A 9,520-nucleotide genomic window follows, 5' to 3' on the forward strand; every position below is an offset into this window, starting at 1 on the left:
ATATATATATATATATATATATATATACATATATATATACATACATATATATATATGTATATATATATACACACACATATATATATATATATATATATACATGCACACACACACATATATATGAAGTACACAAAATCATATGCTCAATTTATACATAATATTTCAATAAATTTGTGTTGATGCACAAAGCAGTGAATGAATTATACATTCGATTAAAATTATGTATGCATTCTTTGATGTGGGATATCTCACATTCAATGCGGTCATACAGACTCACATAGCTGCGCGTACACGCACGCATTCGCGCATACATACATAGCCACTCACCCATATGCACACATTCAAATACATAAGAATTTTATAAATATGCATTTGTGTGAATGCATTTGCAATATAATGTAATTTCATTGCTTAAGAATAAATTTGCACCCTAATGATTTATGGAGTAAAACCCTCAGAACTAACATAACAGCGAACAGAGACAGATATAGGACACCTCACAAATAAGAAATACTAGAAGGAAACAACCCAGAGTTTGAAATAATAATCTTTCTCCGGTAATGAGAAACGCCCGAGGGACTACACATAATGCTCAACGAAGAGGCTCGAACCCCATAATTCGAACCATTTAGTCCAGACAGGGGCGGCCTTAAGGCAATTGCACCGATTGCTCCGAATCATGCCTCGCGCCCATAGGGGGCCCCCGTCATTTCATGAAGGTGATATTGAAGTTTTAAAAAAAATACATAAAAATGCTCTTAAAAAATATATATATACTTTCTACACTTTAGCAACACAAGGTGCCAAAAGATAAACCCATTCATCCAAAATTTCTAGGGTCCGCCTTACTTGTATGTTTAGTGTATATATGCATGTGTGTATGTGAAGGTTTTGGAGTACTTGGCCAAAATATTTGTGTGTGTAACATTATGTATGCGGTTGTTTACGTTTATGGTGAACTGTATGTATATATGCGTGCGTACGTGTGTGTGTGTGCGTGAGGTACTATAAATATTCTTTGTATCTGTTTAATTTTGAAGAAACGTTTTTTTTATTTCAATAAAGTGTTTCAATGTCCACCCGATTTCTCCCCACCCTTGTGACATTTTAATCGTTATGCTTCCTAAATACGTTCATACTTCCACATTGGACGTTAATAGCCTACAGAATAATATTCATTGCACAATATAATATTTTTTACGAAGGTAGACCAGTATTCACGCCAGAAAAAGCCATCATTTGTGTATGGTGGGATCAGAAAGGCATTATGAACTTCTCCCACAAAACCAGGCCATTAATCCTGATGTGTGCTGTCATCTATTGGCCACTTTTAACCAGAAAACCAAAGAATTGAGGCCGGATATTACCAACAAGAAAAGGGTAGTGTTCCACCAAGACAAATGCCCACCACTGGTGGCTTTTGCTACCCGAACAAATTTACATGAAATTGTCTGGGATCTGTTATCCCATCCAGCATAATTTCCTGATGTAGTATCTGATTACCACTTGTTTAAATCTCTACAGAACTTATTGCATGGAAATGCATGTAGGTAATTTTTTCTCTACAAAATCAGTTACATTTTATGCTGATGGAATATGCTAATTGCCTGATAGATGGGCAATGGTCATTAATAATAGTGGAAATTATTTCATTGGATAAAATGTATTGAAATGTCAGTTATTTGTATCCCTTTTGCATGTTAAAAACGCTCAGAACGTCCCGGACAACCTAATGTGTATTGAAAGAAGGGGTGTATTACCACGCAGGGATATAATTAGGAGAATTTGCTTTGGTGGGGTTGAAAATGCAACTGAATTGAGAAACGTGTAGTTGTTTTTCAAATATATTTATCTACATACACACCAGATTGGTTTTAACATTTGTTTGTTTGTTTATGAATAGTACAAATATATATAAAACAAGGAGATTGTTAATAGAATTCAAGATTACGAAGTAGAAATCCAGAAACATGTTTAAACGATCAAATGTTCACATAAAACTAAATTAGTTTTACAGTGATGGACACTATAAAATGTCCGGTGAAGCATATAACGAATGTACGTACACTAAAAGTTCGGTCATATTGAATTTTTATAGAATATGTGGACAAGAACACTGTACGCGACACAAAAAAATAACCACACGAGTGACGACAGAAAATGTAACAAAAAATTACTCTTTCACTTTTCTCTTCTCTCTGTCGTCCACCGTGGATGATGGAATAATATTATCTTAAATATGGTATCCAATCCAATCTAATACTTACCGTCATCCGCCTTCTTCAAAATTTCTTCTTGCATTTTGTTACAAGATAATAACCATCAAAGATATCGGGAGAAAAATGAAAATGAACATTTGTTTTCTGTAAGAAGCTAGCATTATGATGAATGAGATATATCTAAATATGATTTACACACAAAGATATCAATCAATAACAATGATAACATTATATTTATTGCATTTATCTATTGGATGACAAAATGTCTTACTCAAACTCAAGATTTATTTATTATGCTTTACTGACGAATCTAATTCCCTGTGCCATCTGACTTTTAAAATGCCTCAGGTCATGACAATAGTAGATTAGTAAATGTACACGAAAATGATAAATTCAAGATATATATCAATAACTAATGGTAGACGTTTAAATCTGCAACCACTTAGAACCGCACACATGAAGACTACAAATTCAATTATTGCAAAGACGTATCAGCGTTGTAAGAATTTTGCCTCCCAACTACATAGTTCCGGGTTCAGTCCCACCCCGCGTTCGATGACGCTTGGTCGAATAACTATTCTGTTATTAGCATTCTAGGATTTATAGTTTGGAATACTGTACTGAAGAGGGAAATAAGATCGGGTAATATAATTTACGCCTCTTTAATCCTGAAACGTGTATACAGTTAATCAAAGCCGGGTAGATTCGTTATTTTTTATTCTTTTTGGCTGTGTGATTTGCGAGCTCTACAATTTGGGAGATATATTATGGTAGTAGTTTTAACAGCTATTTCTAATTTCGATGTATGGTGAAGCAATTTTGCTGAACCCTAATTTTAATTATATATAGATATATATTAAATAGGTGCTCGTTTCGTTACTACGAAGCGTGTTCCAGACATTCCGTGAATGGAACGGCAAGTTAAGATGCAAGTCACTCAACACACCACAAACAGGTGTATCTTCAAGACAGTTCCCAAGGAGATTTAGCGTAACAGGGCTGGTACTTTGAGTTACATGTACAACCAATGATTTTCCAGCTGAGGGGTTTCACTTAAAAAAAAAAAGAAAAAGCATTTTCAAATGCTCAGCTTAAGACTGTGTGTAGCCTTTGTGGTGTTAAAAATTAATTGACAGAGATGCATTAATATATAATATACAGTGATAGAGTCTATGACAATGATAAAAATTGTTAAGAGAAGATTCGTGTTTAAACATTTTACATAAAAGTGTTCACATAGGCAGTAAAATGCGTACATAACTCTTTATAAGTTCATGAGGAATTATATTTGTTTGTAAGTATATATACAGAAAGAATTTGTGGAGAGTGTTTGATACTGACAAAGCAATACACGCTTTCTCCTATCAAATACTTTATATAAATTCTTTCTGTATATATGCATATACACAATTATGATTTCCGATGAACTTATAAACAATCATGTACGTATTTTACTGCCTGTTTGAACACTTTCATGTGAACTGTTTAAATACAAAACCTCTCTTAACATTTTCCTATCATTATAAAAGAATATATCACTATATTTTAATACATCCATGTTAACCATCTTTTGACACCACAAAGGCTACACAAAGCCTTACATTTGACTCGAGAAAATCGTTTCCTTAAAAATGTGAAAGAGGTCAAGTCAACAAACATCTTTAAATGACCTCTGCATTTTCAAATCCGCTTCCCTGTGTGTGTGTGTGAGAGAGAGAGTGTATATGTATATGTTTGTATGTGTGTGTGTGTATATATAGACACACACACACAAACACAGACAAACATAAGCGCATATTAACGTTATAAAAAATACTGACTTCGTAAGATTTGAGGTAAATCGTTGCTTTTTCAGGGAAGATCCCGGAGTAGATGACGCTATAAGTATAGTGGGCATGTATTGCATTAGAAAGCTCCGTGATAGAAAATGGTGAAGGCTGACCATGAGATTCGAACCTATATCATTCCCAAACAGGATTTTTAGATACCTCTAGACGTTACTAGTTTCTTATGACCTATATACATAAACAGAGACAGAGAGAGCGGAGGAAAGAGTGAGAGAGAGAGAGAGAAACATGCATAGAGACAGACGGACAGACAGAAATGCAGAAAGACCGACATGCAGGTAGTCCGAGTGACAGATAGATAGATGCCCACACACTCTTTAAGAGAATACAACTCTCACACAAATATCTTGACTACATTAATCTTAACATTAAGGCAGAAAGGAAGAGTGAGCCAAAATATTTTCCTAGGTGTATTTTTAATCTCTACGATTTATATTTCTAACGTAAGAGGTGTAATATATAAACTAGAGCATTATTATTGGAGGTGGGTACCTGTATCAAATATTTGTTTATAGATTATAGATTTTTTATCCTATAATCAATGTTAGCTATCAGTATTTTAAAAACTATAGAGGTTGACAGGACTGATTATATATGTACAAGTTCTTCCTGTGTGTCTTATAGTATGGTTTATAAGAGCGAGAGGTTAAAGTTAAGGAAGCATCTAGCGCAGGCAAGAAATTCTTGTCTCTTTTAGATAAACATTTTCCGATAAATCATAGATACAGGAAAAGATTTACAAACGCTCAATTCAAATATCATACAGCTCCTGGTCCAATATGAAGAAGTTCAAAACTCGTAAAAGTCCCAAAGAAACGACTCAAAGTTGTAAATATCGTGACACAGAAGCTTGCCAAATAGGCGTGTATGTTAAACCATGTAAGATACGAGGCTGAAATTACAGCTACGCTTCAAGATAAATCAATTGTACAGAAGAAGTACATCGGGTTATATGATGGCGAATTCAAGAGACGTTATGGAAGCCACGTATCTTCATTGTCGCACATCGATAAACGTAATGCAGTTAAGTTGGCTAGCCACGTATGGAAAATGAAGTGCACCTCCACACCACATACAATAAAGGGGAGAATAGCGGAGAAATCGAAGCCATATGTTAGCAGATCTAAGAAATACAACTCCTGCGTATCAGAAATATTTCTTTATCTTCTTAGGTCCAGCAATTCCAGCAAGCTTCTTGACTGCGTGTCTGAAATTTTTAAAAATACATAAACAGGTTTCTTTTATCGAATTGTAGGGGTCATCCGTTCCAGAATGGAGTTACTGTCTCGCAGATATTGACATATTTTCTGCAACGAGGGTCTTAATTTTCTTGGCTTCATTTCTTTTGTCTCATTTCATTATTGCACCAAACGTCTTCACGTTTATTCCATGTTTTATTTTTTTCTTATAATTTCACTATCCAGCAGTTCGTTTACATAGTATCTATAACTCATAAACAGATCCTGAAAAATTGCTTCTATGCACTATGAGGCCATATGAGAGGCCCTGTCAAGGTAAATAACGCAATATTCTGTGTTCTACAACACCTTCCACGCCAGAACTACAGGGGTCTTAAGGAGAAAAACTTCCCTGAGAAAAGACAAAAATCGTCCCTAAGGAACAAATATTGAAAAGACGTGCGCTATTCAGAAGTTATGCGCAATGCATCAGTTGAGCAAGAGACATTTTTGTGCATGGCACCAAGGATTGTGCAGCAGCTGACCTGGTTATACCAAGCGCGAACAAGAAACCTTGCCCACCACTGTGCTAGACCACTGGAGTCAGCAGACACGGGATAGCCTACCCTGACACTTGCACAGTCGTTACGCCAATATTTGTACAAAATATTGGGGGCCTGTTGCATCATAACAAAAACAATTTTCTTTTTCCTGAGAGACTTTGTTTCTTGCAATCAAGCTGTAGACATAGAACTCGTGGAAACTCACTTCAGTCCTGATATAGAGGATGCAGAAGTACACATATCAAATATGCCATATTGCGAACAGACAGAAGGGAAAGGATCCATGGTAGAGTCGCTGTATACATCCGGGATAACCTCACACCCCAGGTCTTTCTGTCATACTTATATTCAGTATGTGACACTCCAATTGTATGCATCAGACAACACAATATAGTCATATACAATGCATATCGCCCACCAGATGCTCCAAACCACATAGGCAAGTTTGAAGATTGCCTCACAAGAATTGAAGAAGTCCTTATGAAACTGGAACACCATGTGAGCGTATTTTGTACGGATCATTTCAACTTCCCCAATGTGAAAAGGTCCGAAGGGCTCATGTCCTCAGAAATGACTCATTGCAAACAAGCACAGGTGGAGTCCCTACTCAACCTCCCCAATGCATATTACCCACCGGATGCTCCAAACCACATAGGCAGGTTTGAAGATAGCCTCACAAGAAATAAAGAAGTCCTTATGAAACTGGAACGCCACTTGAGCATATTTCTACTGGGTGATTTCAATTCCCCAACGTCGAATGGCCCGAAGGACTCATGCTCTCAGGAATGACTCATTGCAAACAAGCACATTTGGAGTCTCTGCTCAACCTCACCAATGCCCTATTCATGGAGTAAGTCGAACTCAGACCAACTCGGGCGAATAGAATTTTGGATCTCTGTTTCACGAACAATATCGAAATCGTCCATGATGTGAAAATGAAGCCGATATTAGTCTCGGATCACAACATTATAGAGCTGTCTCTGTTTGGGCCGAAAGTAGCCAGAGACATACAGCCTAAAGGGAGCACGCGCAACCTCTCCAATCTGATTTCATATCCTATCGCTCTGATTTCACAAATCAGCAATGTCATGGAACGGATAATCAGAGGAAAACTAATCGCATTCCTCGAAGAAAAGAATTTGCTGAGTAATACCTGGCACGGCTTTTCTACCTGGTAGGAGCTGCCTGACCCAGCTCTTACGACGTTACGTCTGGATGTTGAGGCAGTTACTCAACAACTCAAATGTGGATGTAACATACCTTCATTTTGCAAAAGCTTTTGACAAAGTGGTTCATGGTATGCTATGCCATAAACTGTGTGATCTCAGCCTAGCAGGACAACTGGGAGAGTAGTTACATAACTTTCTGAAAGATAGAACGCAAGCAGTAGTGGCCAATGGAGCCACCTCAATGAAAACACAAATAGTGAGCGGTGTTCCACAGGGTACTATCTTGGGACCACTGCTTTTCATAGTGGCCCTCTCAGATATGCCCACAACTGCCCGGATAACCAACCTTGCTAGCTACGCAGACGATTCGAAAGTCTCGCAGAAAATACAGAATCCTCGCTGCCGCAGGGTTGGAGTCAATTTAAAGATAGGCTGAGGATAATAATATGCAGTTTAATGCTGAAAGATTCCAAGCCCTGCGCTACTAGTGTCCAAAACTAAATATAAAACTTACAGGGTACACTGGCCCACAGTAGATTACAATCCCACAGCCTAAATCAGTGAGGGACCTGGGTATCGACATGAGCGATGGTACCTCTTCCCCAGTGCACATCACCAGGATGTCGAAAAAGTGCAGACGACTGGGTGGATGGATCCTGAGAACATTCGTCCTCAGCTGCCTGGATTACTGCTCCCTGCTATGGTCACCGAACAGTGTAAACTTAACAGCGGACCTTGAAGCAATCCAGCGAAGCATTACAAAGAAGATCGTCTTATTGCAACAGCTCAGCTACTGGGAAAGGCTGAAACAGCTAAGACTCTATATCGAGTTCATATATATTTCTGGCTGTAGGATATTTAGGAAGCCGAAAATATGTTGCCTTCCACATAGCTGTCTTTACACAGACCAACAGTTTGAAACAAAAAGTCATGTAAACTATGACAAACGAGACAAAATTAACAAAATCATGCGGTTGACAGTAATTACCGATGTCTTCTTCCTACATCTAATCAGCATTCGAAAATAGTATCACCGTTATACATGTAAAAATTACTGGGTGTCATTGAAATATTAGTACTTCTTGCAAGAGATTATTCGTAAAGCGCAAAATATTGTAGTACATATACAATATATCCTTTTATCCTAAGAATAATGATATCTGAAAAAAACTTACAATTGATTACGGAAACATATTCAAAGAATTAAACAAATATGCCAGCTAAAAATAGAAAGTATACTTGTTTCGAGCTTGTTTCTAAACTAGTATTTAAGATCCTAGGTAAGTACAATATATTAATACATTTTTCTAATTCTAGAATACAAGGATCATAAGATTTTTCCCTTAATAAAAAAGCATGTCACATTCTCACATATTCTAATGAATATATAAGAATGCGACATACGGCATATCCGAAAGCCGGATGTGTTTCGATAATATTCGAGAGGAAATACTATGCAGATACTTACATTTTTATGAGCAAAATATGAATCATAACAGGAGTGTATATATAGTAACGCTTCATATCCCTTCGAAAATGTGATTTTTGTATCGATTTCTAAATTTAAGCTAATATCTAAAGTATTAAATGCGTTAATTAAATATTGGGTTGACAAATAAGATTCCACGGTTTTTTTTTTCCTTTTTATGAAAACTTTTTTGAAGTTTTAATAAAAAATAACAACTAATTGACCAATAATGTATTCAACCTTGCTGTTTACAATTTCTTCCTAATGTTCAACAAGATTTTCAATACCACCTTGGTAGATATCACCTGACTTCGACTCGAACGATCTATCCAACCAAGCTCTAAATTCTGCATCAGTATTGAACCAAACTACGCGCATATCATTTGAATGAGATCGAAAGAGGTGGAAATCCGTTGGTGCCAAATCAGGAGAGCAGCAACACTTCCCAGCCATGCGTTTTAATGTCTTCCTTGGTCATATTGGCGATATGAGGGCGGGCGTTGTCGTGCAGCAGAAGAACTCCATGCTGCTGATTAGGTCTTTTCTCTTGGATAGCCGTGTTGCGTTGTGCCATCTGTTCAACATAGAATTCCGCGTTGCCCGTTTGGTTCCGTTCAAGCAGTTCGTAATGGATATTCCTTTCTGAGTCCCACCATACGCACAACATCGTTTTACGCGGATGAAGATCTTGTTTCATGGGCGATGTCGCTTGTTTACCGGGGCTAAGCCATTCCTTACGCTGCTTCATATTGATGTACAGGCACCGTTTTTCGTCGCTTGTAACGATTCGGTAAAGAAATCTTTGCTTGTGTCCATGAGTTGAGGGGTAACGAGCAAGCAAACGAGCGGAGATTGTGGCTCGTTGATTTTTGTTGTTGTCACTTAAAGCATGCGGAACACATGCTCCATACTTCTGAACCTTTCCCTTCAAAGGAAGAAGCTTATCCATAGCAGTGTGTGAGCATTCCATTTTCTCTGTCAGTTCCCTTGTCGTTTGACAAGAATTTTCGTGAAAAAGTTCGTTTAATCGCTCTTCATCGAACTCAAGTGGACGGCAGGTACGCGGTACGTCTGTG

The sequence above is a fragment of the Octopus bimaculoides genome, chromosome 15, assembly GCF_001194135.2.
Source record: "Octopus bimaculoides isolate UCB-OBI-ISO-001 chromosome 15, ASM119413v2, whole genome shotgun sequence".
NCBI lineage: Eukaryota > Metazoa > Mollusca > Cephalopoda > Octopoda > Octopodidae > Octopus > Octopus bimaculoides.